Here is a 20,913-nt window from a genome sequence, read left to right as displayed (position 1 = left end):
ACAGACAGAGACAGACAGAGACAGACAGAGACAGACAGAGAGAGAGATGTTATGAAGGGAGAAATGCACCAAGATTTAGTTTCTGATTGGATGTATGAGGTAAGGAAGAATGAACAGTGAAGGGTAATGCCAAAATTAGAAACCTAGGAGCCTGGAAAAAATGGTGGGGATTTTGCATAAATAGCTGTTTGGTAAAAAGTTAGGGTTAGGGGAAAGTTAAGGACTAGCCAAATAATGCATAATTGCTCATCAGCTTAGAAGGCAATCTCTGGTAGAATGTCTTAGGGAGTTATGCTTGACTCTGCTATTTGTTTTGTCAGCAAATTAGATAAAGACATAGAAGGCATGTCTGTCATATTTGTAGATGATACAACACTAGGAGGAATAGATATTAATTTGAATGACAGGGCTAAGATTCAAAAGAGTCTGGATGGACGGTACAAATCTAATATGATGAAATCTAATTGTCATAAATACAGTCTTACACATGTTACAAAATTCAGTGAAAGATGGAGGGAGACATAGCTGAAGGGTTTAGTGGATCATAAGTTCAATATACGTCAATGGGGTGATATAGCAGCCTTCATTTTCCCCTTCTCTCCCTTCACCTCCTCTCCTCCACAAAAAAAAAAAAAAAAAAAAAAGCTGAAATGAAGAAAGGAATAATGTTCAATATGGGAGAGTAATAGCTTCACTGGACTTTGCCCTGATTAGACCTGATCTGGAGTATTTTGTTTAGTTTTGGGCATCTCATTTTATGAATGGAATTAATAAGGTGAAGAACCTACAGGAAAACATGGCAAGAATTTTTAAGTTTCTTGAGTTTTCATTACATCAGTCAATCAATCAATCCTCATTTACAAAGCACCTTTTATGTCCTAGGCACTGTGCAACAGACAGTCTCAGCCCTCAAGCTTACAATCTAATAGAGAAGAAAAAATATAAACATATATGTGGCAAACAAGATAAATATAGGATAAAGAATAAATAATTAAATGGAGGGTTAAGTATGAGAACTAATTAAGAAGTACTGGGGAAAGTTTCTTGAGGTAGGTGAGATTTTAGCTGGGCTTTAAAGTAATTTTAAGACTAGTAGTCAAAGAAAGAAAAAAGGAGAGCATTCCAGATATGGGGGACCGCCAGAGAGAATGCCCAGAGGTGTAGTATCTTGTTCATGAAACAGACAGGAGGCTAGTATCACTGGATTAAAGAGTTCATGCCAGAGAGAAAGGTGCAGGAAGACTGGAAAGGTAGAAGGGGACTGGATTTTTGAAGAGCTTTGAATGCCGAACAGCATTTTGTGCTTGCTCCTAGAGACAATAGGAAGTCACTGGGGTTTATTGAGTAGGTGTGTGTGTGTGTGTGTGTGTGTGTGTGTGTGTTTAGAACTGCATTTTAGGAATTCTTTGTAGTGGATGGATGGATGAAGGCATGAGTTGATGAGGGCTTGCACTAGTGTGGTGGCAGTATCAGAGAAGTGAAAGGAACTATAGTTGAGAGATATCAACACATTTTGGCAATATCTTGGGTAGGAGAGCTGAGAAAAAGTGAGCCATCTAGGATGACTCCAAAACTGCAAACCTGAGGGACTGGAAAAGTGAGGTTCTCTACAGTGGGAGTGGTGGGGAGGGTTTAGAGGGAAAGATATTGAGTTCTATTTTGGACATGTTGAGTTTAAGGTATTTATTGGAGAACTGGAATGTCTTCCAGGAATTGATGCAGAGTGAAAGGAGCAGAACCAGGAGAACATTGTACACAGAGACAGATACACTGTGGTAAAATCAAATGTAATGGACTTCTCTACTAGCAGCAATGCAATGATCCAGGACAAATCTGAGGGAATAATGAGAAAGAACACTATCCACATTCAGAGGAAGAACTGTGGGAGTAGCAACAGAGAAGAAAAATAATTGCTTGATCACATGGGTTGATGGGGATAGGACTGCGGATATAGACTCTAAATGATCACCCTAGTACAAATATCATTAAATGGAAATAGGTCAATATCCAGTGGAATTGTGTGTTGGCTGTGGGAGAGGGGTAAGGGGGAGAGAAGGGAAAGAAGGTGAATCCTATAACCATGGGAAAATGTTCTAAATTAATTAAATAAATTTTTCAAAAAAAAAAAAAGATGTTCACTGGATATCTAGTTCAAGATACCTGAAAGGGAGTTGGAGATGTATGATTAAAGGCCAGCATGGAGAATGGGGTAGGAAAAGTAAATTTAAGAATCATCAATATAGAAATTATAATCAAATCCACTGGAGTTTATGAGATCATCAGGTGAAGAGGAGGATAGGAAGGAAAAGGAGAATAGAAGAGGGCCCTGGGCAGAACTTTGAGGGGCACCTACAGTTAGAGGATATGATTTGGTGGAAGATCCAGTGAAGAAGACAGAGAAGGAATGGTCAGAAAGATAAGAGGAAAGCCAAGAGGAACTGGTGTTCTGAAAACATAGAAAGACGAGAGTATCAAGGAGGAGAGAGTGATCTACAGTGTAAATTGCTACAGAAAGGTCAAGGAGAATGGGGATTGAGAAAAGGCAACTAATCTGGTAACCAAGAGATCCTTAATAACTTTGGAGAGAGTAGTTTTATTGGAATTATAAGAACAGGATCCAGATTGTAAGAGGTTAAGAGGAGAGCATTAGATTCAATTTAAGTAACAGGATGTTGAAGACTAGAGAAGATAAAAACATGGTGGTGGTAGGTAGAATATGACAGCTGTTTGCAAGTAATTAAAGGCTATCATATGGAAAACTAATTAGTCTTGTTCTACTTGACACTATAGGGCCAAAATAGGAGCAATGTGTAGAATTTGCAAAGGATAGAATTTTTGAGTTGACATAAGGAAAAACTTCCCAATAAAAGCAAAATAGGCTTTTTTGGGTGTGAGGAAGTGGGCTTCTCTTTATTAGAAATTATTAAGAAAAGGAGGTATAGTTGCATGTTGGACACGTTATAGAAGAAACATTTCATTAATTAGGCTTTGGACTAGATATCCTGCTAGTTCCCTTACAACTCTGAGATGTGCTGTGTTGTTGTTGTTGTTTTTCCTTACCCAAATAGTTCATTTTACTTCCCTAGAAATCCTGTAGTACAGAGATGTCAAACACACTGCCTGAGGGCCTCATGTGGCCCATAACACTCCTGAGTGGGGTCCAAGCCGGATTAAAAAGTAATTAGGAAATATTTAAGAGAACAAATGAAAATACAACAAAATGTAGATAATATTACATTTTAAAACTAAATCAATATGTGGCCCACAGGGATCCTTATGTACTGGTCAGTGGCTCCTGTTTCTATTTGTTTGACACCTCCATTATAGTAATTGAATTTTCACTCTTGATTCCAGAGTAAGTTACATTTCAGAGTCTAATAAATGACATAATTGTAACTGAACTATTAAATGCTTTAGAATATTGTATGGAATTTCACAACAGCCCATACTCTGTGCCTCAGTTTCCTCTTCTATAAAAGGAGAGGGATAAACTAGATAATCTTTAAAGACCTCACCAGTGTTAAATCTTTTGAATCTATTAATTTATAATAGGAGAAAATCAACCAGGAGTAAGGCAAATAGATTTGCCAAAGGATTTGTAGCAATTCAATAGCTATATCAGGTTTTATAGTTCCGTAATATTATTGTCATTGTTTAGCCATTTCAGACTCTTTGTGATCCCATTTGGGGTTTTCCTGGCAAAGATACTGGAATGGTTTAGCCATTTCCTTCTTTAGCTCATTTTAAAGAGGAAGAAACTGAGGCAAACAAGGTTAAGCACCTTGCCTAGGGTCACACAGCTAGGAAGTGTCTGAGGCAAGATTTGAACTCAGGTAGATGAGTTTCCTGACTCTGGGCTCTATGCCCTGTACCACCTAGCTGCTCTTTAATTCAATAATTAACAGAGTCAATATGATTAGTAAAATGCTCTCTCTCTTTTCTCTTCCATTGGTCTGCCTTCAGCCTGATATTCCCAAGGTCTTAAGTATTCCTTATAGCTCTTCTGGAGACCTATATTTTAACTGAGATAAGTCTTATTTTTCAATAATGGTAACACCTTAATCCCTATGACTAACAGGAATTAAATTTTCTGAATAACACAATAAAGTCATGTAACCATAGCCTGAAGGAAGAGGACATTAGCAAATACTGATGGGAAATGGAAATTAAGAGAGGTTTGGAGTATAGGGTACTGGTTATGGAGGGAAGACCTGAGTATAATGCTGTAGCTGGGGGTGAGAGAGATGGGGGAAACTGGACATTATTCTATTTGCCTCCTCCGACTGCCAGTATAAGAGTAGTAGATTTGGGGGCATTGTAGGTGGGATTCTCAGAGGGCAGTATGAAATGATTGACTCCTGGTGGTGGTAGTGGTGTTCACATTCTCAGCAACCAGAGGGCAGGATGACTTGGTCTAGTTGTAATTATTGCTAGGGCTAGAAAGAATCAGAAAGCAGGGAAGGAGTGCCTAAAACAAACTGATGATTTCTTAAGTACTCTATTAGTGGAGCCTAGTTAGTTGTTGTTTTTGGTGGCAGTGGTGGTTCTTTATTTTTGAAGAGGACCAGTGATATCACAGGTGCTGTCTTGACATGCTTGTACATGGTTTGGATTTAAGTGAGGCAGAGTTGCACAGAATCTTCAACCTCATCCTTTCTTCCAGAGTTATCAAAGTCCAGTGGCAAGTCAGGACAACTGGTTATGGCCCAAAAAATCAGTGGATGAAAACTTGGTGTCTTTGATGTTTAACCGAGCTCTAAACAGTCCTCACAGCCTGTATTAGCTGCCTTCATGGCCACTGGAACAAATTGTTCTCATTTTCCCATTTCACTGTAGGAAATCTCCACATGGGGTAAACATCCCCCTAACTCACAGATGGGTTTGATATCTATCTGTTACCTTCAGCCTGGTAGAGTCGGTCTGCTAAGAGATGCTTTTTCTGGGGTGTGGCTGCTGCACATGCTGCAGTTTCTTGGAATCTCAAATGAGAACTGAGTGATAGGTGGGGATTCTTATTCTTAGTCTACTGTGGGAAAATAAACATTCTTCAGTATGTGAAATAAAGAGTGTTGAAGATAGATAACCTATCTGCTTTGTATGGATTGTAAAGATGCCTTAAGATTTTTTTTCTTTTCAGAAAATGCATTGGATTTAGTGCCTGGGCAAATTACTAGGGAAAAATCTTAGGCAATTGAGACTGAAACTTTAACAAACGAATTATTGCATAGTAAAGTCCTAAATTATGCATTTATTTTTTATTTTTTTATTTAGTATATTTAAAAGAATATATAATCATTCTTGTCACAATTAAATTTCAAGTAGTAAACATCAACATGTCTGTACTTTAGGGTCATATCTAAATTCATTTGATCATTTGTAGACAGGTTGAAGATGATCAAGTGTATAGTTTAATTTCCATTGCTCCTATTGAGAATTCCATGTAGGATAGTAGTTAATTATGCTAAATGATTACTTCCCATATATATTATTTACCAGTGATTCAAAGGGGTCATCTCACTGGGAGTTCCCTATATCTACAAAATCATCCATTTGGCCCTTCGCCCCTCTCCCCTCTAAACCAGAAAATATATGCTTTACTACCTGATGCTATGTCTACATATGCGATACTCAGAGCTTCTACAATATAAAAGTTAGCCACATCTTGTTCAGATTTTATCTTAAAATATTTTGAATTCGCATTAGTTATCATCATTTCAAAAGTAGTCCCCGAAGTCAGGGAAACAGTAGCAAGTTACAAATTTCACGAAGTGGTACAAATGCCAAAAAAGATGAAGTCATGCTGAAATAAAATGTCTAAAAATTCTATGAAAGGTGAGGGTCTTTCTGAAAAAGGAAAGACTTCAGAAAAAAGATAGGTGAGCAAATTCTACATTATAGTACTTTGAAAAATATTGCCTTTCCATAAAGTTCATTATATCACTGTAAATGACCATTTGAAAAGCTGTGGCATTTTCTTAAGGGATTGCATTAGATCCTTAAATGCTCTGTCTCCTTGCACAGGTAGAATGGTTACTGGTGCTAGTTGGGGTTTTTCATGGGATTAGTTATATTGTTTTGAGACAGTCTGCTTGCTTTGCTGACTTGACCTTAATTTCAAAGAAAAGGCTTCAATTCCTATTGGTTGTTACTAACCTCAACCAAATCTATATGTTAGTTATGACTAAAGGCAGGATTTAGTAAAGACTTAGTAAGCAATTTTGATGACAGAAACATGGTTCTGCTACCCTAAGGTAGGCGTGATACTCAGACATTTGCTGGTACACTAGGATCTCTGTCTAATAATATTGTCTGAGGAAGGATTAGTTAACAGTAATATGGCTCCATTACCCAAGCTAAGATTAATATAAAATGCAGACATAGTGATATACTGGCACACTAGGGTCTTTGTCTAATAAAAATATTGTCTAAAGAGGGATGAACTTTTTAGTATGGGGAAGAGAGTGGAAAGTTTAGATGGGTTAATAAATACTGCAAAGATGAAGAGAAAAAAGGATGTGCTTATCATCAACACTTTCTAAATCTTTGATTTTGAAATGTGGAAGTCTAAACTTGGCAATAATAAATAATCCATTGTTAGTAAATTCGGGCTAAATCACCATGGATGGTTTGCTTGGCTCTTTCAACATTTGGAAATGGTATTTCTCACCTCCTCCACACTAGTCTTTTCTGTTGCCTGCCAAGTTCTTTAAGGGGGGAAAAATCCCTTAATTCTGGTTAGAGGTGTTTCAGAAGTTACATAAAGAGAAGCCTTGCTGGTAACTTGTAAGAACATTAGCTCAGCAGTGTGGCTTGCTTCTAAATAAGCTTTATTTCAGGAAGTATTTATGCTTGTCCTGTAGAACAGAGCTGCTAGTAAACACGCATGATTTAAAGCCCTTTCACACCATGAGACTTTAGCATACCTAGTCCAGTACCCCTCATTATACTGCTTAAAGAACATTGGGATATATAAAAGAAGCTACATGGTAAAAGCACTTTAACTTATAGTAGAAAAGACACAATACATTTCAGAAGAAAAAAATACTATTGTTCTCGAGTGAAGTTGTTTCTTTTTCAACATTTTGTGTTTTTTGCAAGTAAGCGTTCCAGTGAAAATCAAAATCAAATTGGCACGTTGTAAAACCAATACTCCCATGTGGTCCGACACTTCTAATCCCAAAGTATAGACTGCTTTCATTTATCAGAATTAAGAAAGGATCCTCCGCTGGTTATTTTGATGAAATGCCAGATGTTATCATTTGACATAATAGAGCCCTTGTAACGTGCAGTAGCAAAAGGATAGAAAGCAATTGCACCGTCTCCTGGCAATTGAGGGACTTTCTCCGAGTCCTCAGCCATTCTGATCCGTTACCAGTTGAACCTTGTAGTTATAGCTTCCTGGAACAAATTGGTTGTGTGTATTCTGGTGGATTCAGTGCATAATAGGCTCTCCCGTTGCTTTGTAGTTTGGGACAAAGTCTCACATCTAGAAAGTACACAAGTTGGGGGGAAATTTCATTTTGAAATGAGTAGAGTCATAGTAGAGAATTTGACTTTGACTTGCAGCTTAACTGAGGTGACTGTTGAATTGTTTGGCATTAAAAGCCATTTACCATCTGATCCTGACCTATTATTTTAGATCTGGACAAATTTAATATTACTTCTCATGTACTCCTCTCAAACACACTCTCAGACACTCACACATACACATACACACAAACATACACCATGCCCAATAAATTGGTTTACTTGCTGCTCCTATAATCAGAACATTCACATCTCCAGCTTCCATATCTTTGCAAAACCATCCCAGCAGACCTTTCTCTCATGCCCTCCATTTCTGAGAAGTTTTAAAACCCTGGACAGCTCTTTGGTGCAGTAGATAAATTGCTGGGTCTGGAGTTAGGAAGACTCAGCTTCCAGTGCAAATCTTGCCTCAGATGTGAAGTAGCTGTGTGACCTTGGGCAATTTACTTAACTCTGTTTGCCTCAGTTTCCTCATCTGTAAAGTGAGCTGAAGAAGGAAATGGTAAACCTGTATTTTAGCTAACAAATCCCAAATGAGATCATGAAGAGTTGGAAATGAAATGACTGAAAAACGATAAAGCCCTTCAGGATCATTTCAAGCACTACTTTCCAAATATAATTCTTTGTATTCTCAGTCCCCTTTTCCCAATTACCTTGAATTTACTTTGTATATATCTTCTTTTGGCAATACTGTGTACATGCATGCAACAAAATGTAAACTGCCTGATGGTGAGGACTCTGTGTTTTAAATATATATATATGTGTATATATATATGTATATATACATTTAATTTAATTTTTTTTGGTCTTTGTTACCTCTTACTTAACAGCCTTTTTTTTTAAAACCCTTACCTTCCGTCTTGGAGTCAATATTGGCTCCAAGGCAGAAGAGTGGTAAGGGTAGGCAATGGGGGTCAAGTGACTTGCCCAGGGTCACACAGCTGGGAAGTGTCTGAGGCCAGATTTGAACCTAGGACCTCCCGTCTCCAGGCCTGGCTCTCAATCCACTGAGTTACCCAGCTGCCCCCTACTTAACAGTCTTTTAAGAAATACCAGATATCTTTCACATAGGCTCCATTGATTTGGGGCAGGTAATATTGTACCCAAGTACTACAATGGAAAAACAGAATACCATAATTTTTATAAATGGAGTACTTATCCTATTTTTATAAATACTATGTGCATTATCAGGGTCTAAATATGGGCCACTTATAACTAGAAATAATATATATATATGTATAAATTTGTAACAATCTACCTCTTTCTTCCCTAGAAGTCCAGTAGCATGTTTAAGTGGTAAATTAAGGTAGGTGCTGTCTTGATTATATGAGTTTGAGAAACAGGAACTTTGACTACATATTCTGATTTATGCAGATATACAAATAAAGAAGTTATCTGTGACTTCATCAGGGCAGGAAACTCTTGGTGTGGGAACTCCTTCCATCTACATAAATTGAAACAGGTCTGTGACTTAGTTGATAAATACCAGGAAGCTGCCTGAAGCATACAGGGAGAGGTGACATGATTTACCTAAGGTCCCACAGTTAGTGAGAGAGTATGAACCCATGTCTTATTGACTCAGGGCACATTCTCTGATATACCAGTGACCTGATTGTGAACATGTAGCCATGTTTTCTGCAGGTCTGTTTAGCCAAGAGGAAAACTTATTTAAATCTAAATTTATTACAGCTGTTTCTCTCTCACTCCCTCTTCCTTTTGTTATCTGTGCCCCTTCTGTTTTCCTAATCACTACCTCCTTCCTCATCTCCCTCATCTCTGCTGACTTTTTCCCTTCCCCAACTCCTTGTTCATTTTGCTCTTGTTTCTTTAAGGAAATGTTTCTTTTTTTTAAGTTTCTTGTAGGATACTTTGAAATCTTCAGAGGAAAGAACTACAAAAAATAGTAAATACTTAGAAAGACATAAAGGTGAACATGATGTCAATTTAGTTTATTGTAGGCTACCTGGAATTAGTTTCTATACTATTTAGTATTCTTTATACTTAAAAACATTCACCTTTTGTAAAACAAAACAAAACAAAACAAAAAAAAAACAAACAAAAAAAACCCTTCAACAACTCTTAAGCTAAAACCTGCCCAGTCACAGTGTATTTTAAAGTATGCTGACAAAATATTTTAAGAAGAAATCAGCAATATTCTTATTTATTCTCTTAATTTTTTTTAGTAAATACTTCATGTAAAGCATGGTGTTAAGGTGAAAGGGGATAAAAAGATGAATAACAAAAAGTCCCTGCTGTAGAATAATTTGGGATACCTGTAGTTGTATCCTTTTCCCTTGGTTGGTGAAGATTTGTAAAACAGTATTCAGAAAGGTATTTCCTCTTAAGTACTTTTGCCTGCAATTAGAATATGCAGCCACCAGGTAGACAAGGGCACTGGCCATATAGCCATGTTTTCTGTGGATTTGTTTAGCCAAGAATAGATGAGCACACTTTTCATAGATACAACAGTTTTAAAAAATGAACACAATTAAAATAAGTAAGGTGAACACTCCAGAATAAATGGTTCTAAAAATGTCACTAAAGAAAAAATATCTAGCTATATTTTGCTACTTTCTTCATTAATCCTTATGAATGATTATTTAATCTAGCCCCTCAGGAAAGCATTTACAGCTCTTCATGATCTGTTTACAGCCTAAATTTTTAGATTTAATTCATTTTTTTCTTATCTTCTGTGTTTCAAACATACCAGACTTAAAGTTATCCTTAAGCCATTCCTTAATGCTATCTTACTATATATATTGCCTTTCTGCCTTCTTAGAAAGGATCCACTCCCGAACTTTCCATCTCTCAGAACCATATCTTCCTTCAAGGCTCAGTTAATGGGCTATGCTCTCTGATCATCTTTCCTAGGCCCCAGTTGCTGTTGTTGTTGCTTTTAAAAATGCATTTATTTGGTTTCTTTTTTTCCCTTTTTAAAATTACAACTATTTCCAATCCCTTGAGATCAAACCCTTCCTTGAGATGATTAAGAGAAAATATCCAACAGAGAAACCCTCTCTAATAATGTAAAGGTCATTCTGTCCTGGTAGTTGCCTTCTTCTCTTTCTTGAAGGAGGATGCATCCTTTATTATTTCTTCTCCAGGACATTCATTGAGTTTGTTGTTAGAGTTAAACTTCTTTTTAGAGGTCTTTTCTTTTACTGAGTTGTAGAAATGGTTTATATTGTTCTCTTGATTTCCCTCATTTCCCTCTGTATCCAGTCCTGCAAATCTTCCTTTGTCTCACTGAATTGCTCTTATTTGCTATTTCTTTATTCCCATGAGAGTTTTTTTAGTCATTTCTCATTGTCCTCCATGTTGTTATTGCCCTTTTTTCTCTTTAAATTATCTTAAATTTTCTTCTCTTTTTACATGTTATATCTCCAATCTTCTGGTGCTTATTCTTTGTTTTGGTGCCCATATTCCCAATGCCTGGCATGGTGTCTTATATTGTATATATTGAGAACTTAAGAAATAATAATAGAAAACATTTGTGTATTGCTTTAAGATCCACAAATTATATTACCTCAGTTGTTTCTCACATCAACCCTGTGAGGTATGTGTTGTCATCCTTACTGTACAAATGAGAAACTGAGCTGGAAAGAAATTGTGATTAGCCTAAAGTCACAATAAGTGTCTGAGGCTGGATTTGAACTCAGTCATTCCTACCTCCAAGTTCAGCACTCTCTCTTCTATGCCACCTAGCTGCCTAAAACAACTGTGTGCCTTTAGTTGATGAATTTGTTTCTATGTTTAAAACTCAAGACGATAAGGAATCTGAGAAAACAACCTAGTTTGAACTCCAGGGCACTTAGAAAACATGATTTTTGTATATTTATATGATGTTTTGGCAGGTAATTTTATTTTGTGGGTCAGCAATTTAGAATCTGCAATCATAATCATTCACACAGCAACACTATCTTGGCTTTCTGGCTAAAATCAGACATGGTATCAGTTTAATCACTCCTTCATCTGTTATCTGGAGTCTCTTTTCTGGCCTGGCAAAGGACTCCTTTCATGATCTCATAGCTCTTTTCTCTCTCTAACGAGAGTGATCTAATGTGTTCATCATGCTCCTATTGTATGTTCTGGTTAGTGCTGTATCCACTGGGGGACATTGTGATAGCTCATCCCACAATATAACATTTTATTTATTCATTCATGTATAATCCTGTTATAAAGTTTCTCAATCACTGTAGTAACTGCTGCTACAATTCTTTGCTTAACTGAAGTCATCTGGAGCCTTTGTACCTATTTACTAAAGCATTTCAGTTCACTTCATAAAATAGTTGGCCCCAACTTGGCAGCCCTTTCCCAAAGCAACTCCCACTGCCCCCCTCCAGCACCCCTAAGTTCTAGCCAAAGAAGATTTTGCTGTAGAAAGGGCTTTGGGGTAAGGGAGCTTTTGTTGTGTTGGATCAGTTCAGTTACCCAGTTTACAACATGGGTTTGCTCCCTTCTGTTTGGACTTCTCAGATCTCTGAATGGGATTTGGTTGGACCTATGGATTTACCTCTATTTCAGAGAAATAGCGGACTTCCCAGAATGCAGGTAGCACAGGAAGGACACTACGTAGTACCAGCTACAGTCCATTCTCAAAGACTTCTAAAAACTCAGAAAGTGGGAAGCAGGAAAGAAGGGAGGGAAAAAAATGTTCAGAACAGCAGCATTCTCCAGAGCTTGGGCGGAGAGTGGGAGAGTACTGGAGACTACAGAGGAATAATAGTGTCTGGAAAATTAGGGAGAGCCTTCGGGACCCTTTGTGTAATAATCCTCCCCGGGCCTCCAGGAGGACGCGGTCCCTCTGCCAGGTATCTTCTCCTGCGTTCTGGGACCTCTTTGTGTGTTCTAGAGCACACAGCTGCTCATGGGCCGACGGCTCAGTCCATCTTTTCTTACCCAAAGATATCCCCTTCGTCAAATTTTGTTTCTCTGGTGACATTCTTTCCAACTCCTTTGTTCTGTGGTGTTCACTCTTACTTCTTTTAATCAAGTGTTCCTGTTTAAAAACGGATGTGTCTGTGAAAAGTGTGCTCCTCTCTTCTTCGCTAAACAGACCCGCAGAACGGGAACCCTTCTGGGAAGACGGAGAGATGCGTCACCTTCACGGCATTAGGAAAATGGCACCGAGACTCTACATGACCAAGCTGAGTGTGTGTGTGTTTTAAGAGAGAAATCCAAACCTCACCCCCCACCTCAAGCCTTTCATTTCCAATATTCTGGAGATCTGCTAGCGGTGGCCCTGGTGGCTGGAGTGGGGGGAAGGAAAGGGGAACAAAAAATGGAGGGAGTAAAATAAGTGTCAAGGAATTCATTGTCTGTTCTCCACCTGTTGTTATTCTGGTCCCAATCAACCTGCTAGCCAGGCTGGAGCCAGTGGCCATCTGGAAACACTGCTCTGTTTATAAACTTGGCATGAAGCAGCACTCCCGGGCCCTGACCTCCCACACAAATCTGGAAACAATTAGAGCAAGATGATAGGCAGGCAGGCAGGGAAAGAGAAAGAGGGAGGGAGGAAGGGAGAGAGAAAGGAGAGGAGCCTGCAGGGGAGGGGAGGACGGGGCAGACCGAGCAGAGGGGGAGCCCAGAGGGAGGGCTGAAATCCAAATCTGTGGGACACAAATATTTATGCGTGCCTAATTCTGCTGCCTCTCTGGTAATTAGCACAGTTGTCCCATTAAAGGAATCCTTGGGACTCCAAGCCTTACTGCTTCTTCTCATCCTGGAACTCAGCCTTTCCCAGTTATATTTGCTCATTACAAAATTCTGCCCTCCACCCCCACCCTACCGATCTTCCAACACTAGGAAGGATTGCTTTTTCTAGTTTTCCCAAGTCTTTAGTTTATTATTATTATTATTAATTATTGGTTTGCTTCTCTGTGGGTTAAGGCAATGCCTTTAGTTGCCTCTTAAATTAAATAAAAATCCCAATCATATTTAGTGTGATTATTTTGGAGGTGTAGTAAAGTTATATATCCATTGCCTCTAGACTTTCAAATACATATTTTTTTGTTTTTAGTGACAGAAATATATATACACACACACACACATACATAGCCACAAACTTTTTACATGCATGAATAGATGATTCATAGTCCAATGAAGGATTAGGGGATGCAACATATTTTTGGCTGATATTTAGCAAAGAAGATAAAGTTAAAGGCAGAGGCCTCACCTGGTGCAGCTGCCATCTGGGTCATGAGGGACTCTGGGCCCTACCTCTGAGAATGTGGGGGACAAGGCTGTTTGGTTAAGATAACATTCATTTCAGTCTTGTGCATACACCTTTTCCCCAGAGAGGAAGCAGATACTGAATCGCCCTTACAGACTGAGCTTCACAGGACTTTTTCATCCAGTTTCCCCAGACCTTAAGAAAAAAAAAAAAGAAAAAAGGCTTAGGAAGAAATTCCCTTGACTGTCTTTTCATTGTGAGATAATGGTGCGTGGTGAGGCTCTCCTGGGGGAAGCCTCTTCTGGTCTTTGTAGAAAGCCATTATAAAAATTTAAGCCATTTTTATTAGTCTCAAATATATATTTTCAAAAAGTGCTTTTTTAAATCATCAGAAAGTCACAACGTGTATCATTTGTCAAGAAAAAAACAAAGAAATACGTGTACTGGGGAGGATAATTCTTTTAAAAGATCACAATTAAAGCAACATGTATGTTGTAGTTAGATGTCATGTTTCTATGTTTGAGTGAAGAGTTTTGGGCTTCCAGGATATGAAGTTTTAGGGAAATGAATGAGTCTCTTCCTCTTCTCTTTACTCATGAATCAAACATTCTTTTTTCTACTCTGAAGTTTTGAAATCTGATCCTTAAATCTGATCTGATGGTGTTTTCCTACATAGCCATGATTTTTTTTTGTTCCTGAAATATTAATCTGTGGGAGTCACTGCCACCCCCATAATTGGCCCTAATTAATATACTTATTTGCCAAAAAATGAATGAACTTGAAGATTCAGCTTCGAGGTGGTCTCCCTGGCTCTGCAAGGGAGCAAAGTAGATGTGGTCAAAGTGATAGAAATTGTGCTGTTCTGACTTTTGTCCTTGTTGGAACTTCTATATTACATATACTTCAGGGATTTGGATCTGAATCATTTCAGTCCAAATGAAGTTACTTGGAATTTCTGATCTGTCTCCTAGAAAAGACTATGTGGTGAGGAGGATCCTGAGATGGCCTCAGTCAGAGTCAGAAAGACCTGCATTCAAGTTTTGCCTCTGTCACAGACTGGCCCTGTGACCCTGAGCAAATCCCTAACCTCTGGACACTCTCTAGGCAAGTCTATAAAATTCTAAGTTGCAGAAAAGGGCCCATCTGCATTAAGAGAGAAAGTTGCATAAGGAAACTCCTTAAACCACTAAAATCACAGGGCCAGTCCTTATCCCCTCCTTTAAAAAAAACTTTACCCAAATCTAAAACCTTTTACTCTTCCATGAGTATTGAAACTGCTTTTTCCTCATATCTTTTTTTTCAAACATTTATTAATATTCATTTTTAACATGGTATCCTCATATCTTTTAAACATATTGTCTGGATGTTTCTATGCCTTTGTTCTATCTTCTATACAAGTAACTTCTCTTTTATCTTGTTTATTAAGTAGGTAAGCCCTTTACAGGCAGAAATTTTTATTAATTTCTTTTTATCTTTGTATTTCTAACAGCTAGTATAGGGGCTTAATAAATACTCTTTCCTAGGATCACAGAATTTATCTAGGTGGAAAGGACCTTAGGATAGTATTGTATCTAATCTACTCCTTTGACACTTGAACAAATTGAGGCCAGAAGAACTTAAGTGACTTGTCTAAAGTGACACAGGGCAGTTAGGTGGCACAGTGGATAGAGTGCCCAACCTGAAGTCAAGAAGACTCATCTTCCTAAATTCAAATCAAGCCTCAGACACTTGCTAGTGTGATCCTGGCCAAGTCATTTAATCTCATTTGCCTCAGTTTCCTTACCTGTAAAATGAGCTGGATAAGGAAATAGCAAATGAAACTTCTGTATCTTTGCCGAGAAAATCTCAAATGGGGTCACAAAGAGTCAAATGTGACCTAAACAATTGAATAACAACAACCAAGGTCACACAGGTGGTAAATGGCATGATGTCAGTTTTCTCTGATACCCAGTCTAATATTCTTTCCCCAAATCAAACTCCTTTTCTCTGCTTAAACTCACACTCACTGTTTTCTGGAAGACAGGTTGCTAAGATTCAATTTGAGAAACATTTAACCTATAGAATGAATGCTATAAAGCAATGTAAAAAAAATACAGAAAGCCTCACAGGCAGCTGTGGAGCCGAGTTTAGAAGCAACTCTCCTCTAGGACCAAGAAACAAACCTTCTTTATGTGGCTCTGGCTGCTCAGTAGCTATACTTCAGAGCAATGTAATGGGTTTTAATATTCATAAAATATTCAATCTGGTAAACCAATTTTTAGACTCTTACTTAGTCTTATTGGAATTGGATTCATTTGAACTGTAATATAAAATATTATGTTTACTTAACCCCTGTAAACTGATCTCTTTTGTCTTTGTGAACTTGCTGGGCAGCAAAGGACCCACATTCCTTCCACAGTTAATAAAATTTCATATTTTCCCTGTATTCATAAATTTAATTACAGTCAGACCTGGTTAATCTACATCAGTTTTGTAAGTTTGATTTCATTGAAATTAAGAAAGGAAAAAAGACCTTTCAAACAAAGGGGGAAAAGTCCTACACACAACCTAATAATAGTCTTCTGATTAAAAGACATCATTTGCAAGTTCATTTTGCAAGCTTTTTTTTTTTTTAAAAACAACCCCCACCTCCAAAACCCCACTTGCATCTTTTTAATTCTGCAGACCGACAGATAACACAAATATGGATTGACTGGGTTCTGATTGTACCCAAGATAATAGATATAAGCTTCAATGCCTAAGTTGTTTTCCAGCATTACAAAAGAACACAAGTCAAATATATGTAGTTTTTACCCAGGCTTTTTTCTTATGTTTTAGAAAATTTTATACTCAGGAAAAGTTAATTTTTCTATTCCAGAATTCATTTTTTTTAAATAATCAAATCATCAGATAATAAGAGATACATCTATAGTCAATTCCATCCCTTCTGATTGTGGCTAAGTATTAGGGATCACTGTTTTTTTCTTCCTCCCTTTCCTATAAAAAATAAAAATTAATCGAATAACTATTAAGTGCTTTGCTTTCTCTGCAAGAAGTAAATTTAGCTTGCCATTCTCCAAAATATTTTCTTGTGCCCTATGTCCCCCCTAGCCACTAAAATATTAAATAAAAATTTAGCTCAGAATCCTATCTTGACAGTTTTTAAAAAATATATAGCATTTCCCATACTAGTTTCTTTTGAATTCCATCCCTTCTAGTTTTATTTATTCAAATGATATTTTAAGTTGTTCTCTCTCTTGCCATTCAGATTCTTCCACTCTGATTTTTTCAGATTGCTGTTTGCCTTCATCAAATTCAAATTACTTCTGATTTTTAAGTTTTGACATCCTTTTTCTCCTGCTTACTTCACTCATCTCATCATGATTGGGGGCCTACCTTTGTTCTGAATCCTTCCCTAAAACAACTCAGTTTTAAAATGAGGCATTTTCAGAATTCTATTTTCCTTATGGTATTTAGGAAGTCAACACATCTTCGGGGCTCCCCTCTCAGGAGGGAAGCAAGTATTGGTCCTTTAAAAACGTTTTACATCTGACATTTTTTCTTCTTATATTCCCAAGGAGTAAATAACAGAGTCGGTGTGATATGGTGGAAAGAGTACTGGCTTGAAAGCGAGAAGGCCTCTGTTCAACTCCCACCTCTAAACTTTGTTACCTCTGGAACTTTAAATAACTTGGGCTTCATTTTCCTCATCAGTACACTGAGGGGGTTAGACTAGATGGCTAATTATTAGGATTTCTAGCTGTAGTACTATGATCCTAGAGGGAGCATCTGATTTTAATTGTTTATCCAAAATCACTTAGGAACAAATTGGTAGCATTATGGAGATTAAAAATTAGGATCTGCACATAAGCCTCCTGCTTAAAACTAGAAAGCATCTCAGTTTACTAGTAATCATACACCAATGAAAAACTTAAATTCTGGGGTAGGGAAACAAAGCTTTGTGAACTGTAATACACCTAGGATTATAGCTTTTGAGTGAAAGGAACTTCAAAATTTTCTAATCTAGCCATCATTTTACAAATGAAGAAACTAAAACAAGAGGCGATATCTTGTCCATGATTCCATACTAGTAAGTGTCTCTGGTAGGATTTGAACTCAGATCTTCTCAACTCTAAGTCTGGGGCTCAATGTCTACTTTCTCCTTTCAGTATCTAGAACGAGTATAGACCTTCAGTTTAAAGATGGAAAACATACCTTTATGAGCTGGTCAAGGTTTCTGTTGTTTTGTTTTAGATCTCTTTTTTATGTCAATTGTTTTTAAAAACTTTGCTCCAACACATGTGTAATGCATGGGAGATAAAGGATCAAATTTATGAAGTTTAAAAGTTGAACTTTTTTAATGAACATTCTTATGTGGTAGCAAAGTATAATCAATTAAGATGTATATGTTATGCAATAAGCTAGGTGCTTTGGGTGATAGAAGACACAAGCTCTTTGCTTGATGGGCTTACCCTCCTATCTTATTCTTTCCAGTTGAAAAAATGTAGTAGTGGATTGAGAGCCAGGTCTAGAGATGAGAGGTCCTGGGTTCAAATGTGACCTCAGACACTTCCTAGGTGTATGACCATGGGCAAGTCACTTAACCTCCATTGCCTAGCCATTATTGCTCTTCTGCCTTAGAACCATTACATAGTATTGATTCTAAGGTAGAAGGTAAGGGATTTTGAAAGAAAGGAAGAAAGAAAGAAAAGGAAAGAAAGGAAGAAAGGAAAGAAGAAAGGAAGGAAGGAAGGGAAAGGAAGAAAGAAAAAATGCAGTCACAAAAGGGACATTTTGCCAAGGACACATGAAGAAGTGACCAGCAGTACCAGGCTTTTTTTTAATAATACCATTTCCTTTTTAAATGGACACAGTTTATGAAGTGCCCTCCACTACTGTTGTATTTATGATAATTTATGATAATGGATTTTTAAATAAGGCTATGTTTATATTTGGGGCTACTAGGTAACACAGTGGATTAGAATACTGCTATTGTACTTAGGAAGACTCATCTTCCAGAATTCAAATATGGCCTCAGACACTTAATAGCTGTGTGGCCCTGGAAAAGTCACTTAACCATGCTGGCCTCCGTTTCTTTATCAGTAAAGTGAGCTGAAGAAAGAAATGACAAACCATTCCAGTATCTCTGTCAAGAAAATCCCAAATGGGGTCATAAAGAGTCCAATGCAACTGAAATGACTTAAAAAAACATGTTTATATAACCTTGGGGTCTTTGCCATCCCTTTCTATGATTCCTCCTTATGGCATGAAGGTTACCTTGGCTTTATGAAGACTATGCCAACAGAGTAGAAGGTGACGTAGGGTCCACTGATTTCTAGGGACCCCAAATAGTATCCCCAAAATGACAGTATTCTTAGGAGCTGCTGAAATCAATTGAGAAAGCTTTATTACCAAAAGGGTGACTACTTGATAAAACATGAGCTACACTTTGAGATACTATCCAGTAGGGTTTACAGAGATTTTATGTATATATATATATATATATATATATATATATATATATATATAATCCTTTGAAGGGAAAGTCTACACTGATGATTTTTCAAAGCTAGCATCTTCCCCTTGTTGCAAATTCAAAGTACTTGACATATACCGTGAGAACAAGAAACTCACTATTCTACCTTATATCTGAAAAAGCACTAGCAACCTTTTTTTTTGCTGGAAATAGAAAAAAATGAAAATATTGCCTGATTTCTTAGAATCCCATAATTGGAAGGGGAAGAGCCTATCTCTTATTTAAAACATGAATCTTCAACAAGTAGTCATTTCATTTTCACCTTGAACTGATAGTGCCAGGGAACTTATTGTTTATTGAATTTTGGAGTTACTGTATTATTTTATAGTTCTTCCTTGAAGTGAGCCATATCTATCATTCTATTCAATTCAACAAGCATTTATTAAGTGGTAATTATGTGCCAGATGCTGGGGTAGGTGCTAGAAAAAACAAAGTAAAAAATGAAATGGTTCCAGTACTCTAAAAGCCATTTTTCTGGAAAGGAGGGAGCAATATGAATACATGTAATTAAATAGTGGTTTTAGTGGACTGGGAGAGAATAGCAACAATGAAGAAGGGTGGGATGAGAAAAGGTAACACCAGAACTGTTACTTAGAGGGTATCAGGGAATCTAAGAGTTGGAGGTGAGAAGGAAGAACATTGGAGGCATTAAATTCAGCTCATGCAAAGATATGAAGTAGAAAAGGAAGGTCTGAGTTTGGAACAAGTATTAGTTCATCTGATTAGAAGGTAGAAGTCTTTCCACATTTTCTTTAATGCTGGTGCCTTCCTACTGTTGAGAATCAGGAATTTATCCTGTTTATGTCTTGTTTTTATGTAGTTGTTTGCCTGTCATCTTCTCCTTTAGACTTATTGAGAGCAAGGGCTGTATTGTCCCTTTCTTCATATACTCAGTACTTTACAAAGTACTTGGCACATAGTAGGTGCTTAAAAATGCCTCTTGACTTAATTGGAAGAATAGATTTAGAACAGGAATTCTTAACCTTTGTTTTGTGACCAGGACCCATTTCACAGACTGGTAAAGCTCGTGGATCACTTATCAGATTAATATTTTTAAAAGCATAAATCAAGAAACATAGTTCTATGTGAGAAACATTATGTTGAAGTAAAAATGTGATTTTTTTCCTTTCAAATTCAAGTTCAAGATCTATTCTCTGAAAAAATTTGGCCAAGTTACATAATTTCTTTACCTTTCCTCACTTCTCTTTTCTTTTCTGAGCTCCATATCAGGGAGAGCAATTCCAGTTCCTTTTCCATTTGACAACTCATGAGATCATGTCCATTCTAAGCTTTCTATTCTCAAGGCTAAAATCTTCTTGTTCCCTTCTTGAATTCTTGGAAGGCATAGCTTTGAATCTCTTCATCCACATGGTCACCGTTTTATATATTTATTACAATTCAACAAGATTTTGAAACTGTTTAGGGTTGGAGTCTGCATTAGAGAAGTATTATGAAATACCTTGAAACAAGATACAAAGCATCATATTAAATAATATTCATTGCTCTACAAAGTCTTACCTTGATCTTCATCATGGCAAGGATGTGGCCTTGGGTTTTCAGAGGCATGGTAAAAGCTCTGACATCTCTTTACCAATCTAGAAAGTTTTAGGTTCAGAGATATACTTACTATCTGCTGTTTAAGGACCAGGCTACCTAAGTTAGGAAAGACTATCATTAGATTGGCCATAGGAGGATCAAG

This window comes from Gracilinanus agilis, chromosome 1, assembly GCF_016433145.1.
Source record: "Gracilinanus agilis isolate LMUSP501 chromosome 1, AgileGrace, whole genome shotgun sequence".
NCBI classification, from domain to species: Eukaryota; Metazoa; Chordata; class Mammalia; order Didelphimorphia; family Didelphidae; genus Gracilinanus; species Gracilinanus agilis.
Note: the sequence above shows the minus strand (reverse complement) of the source record.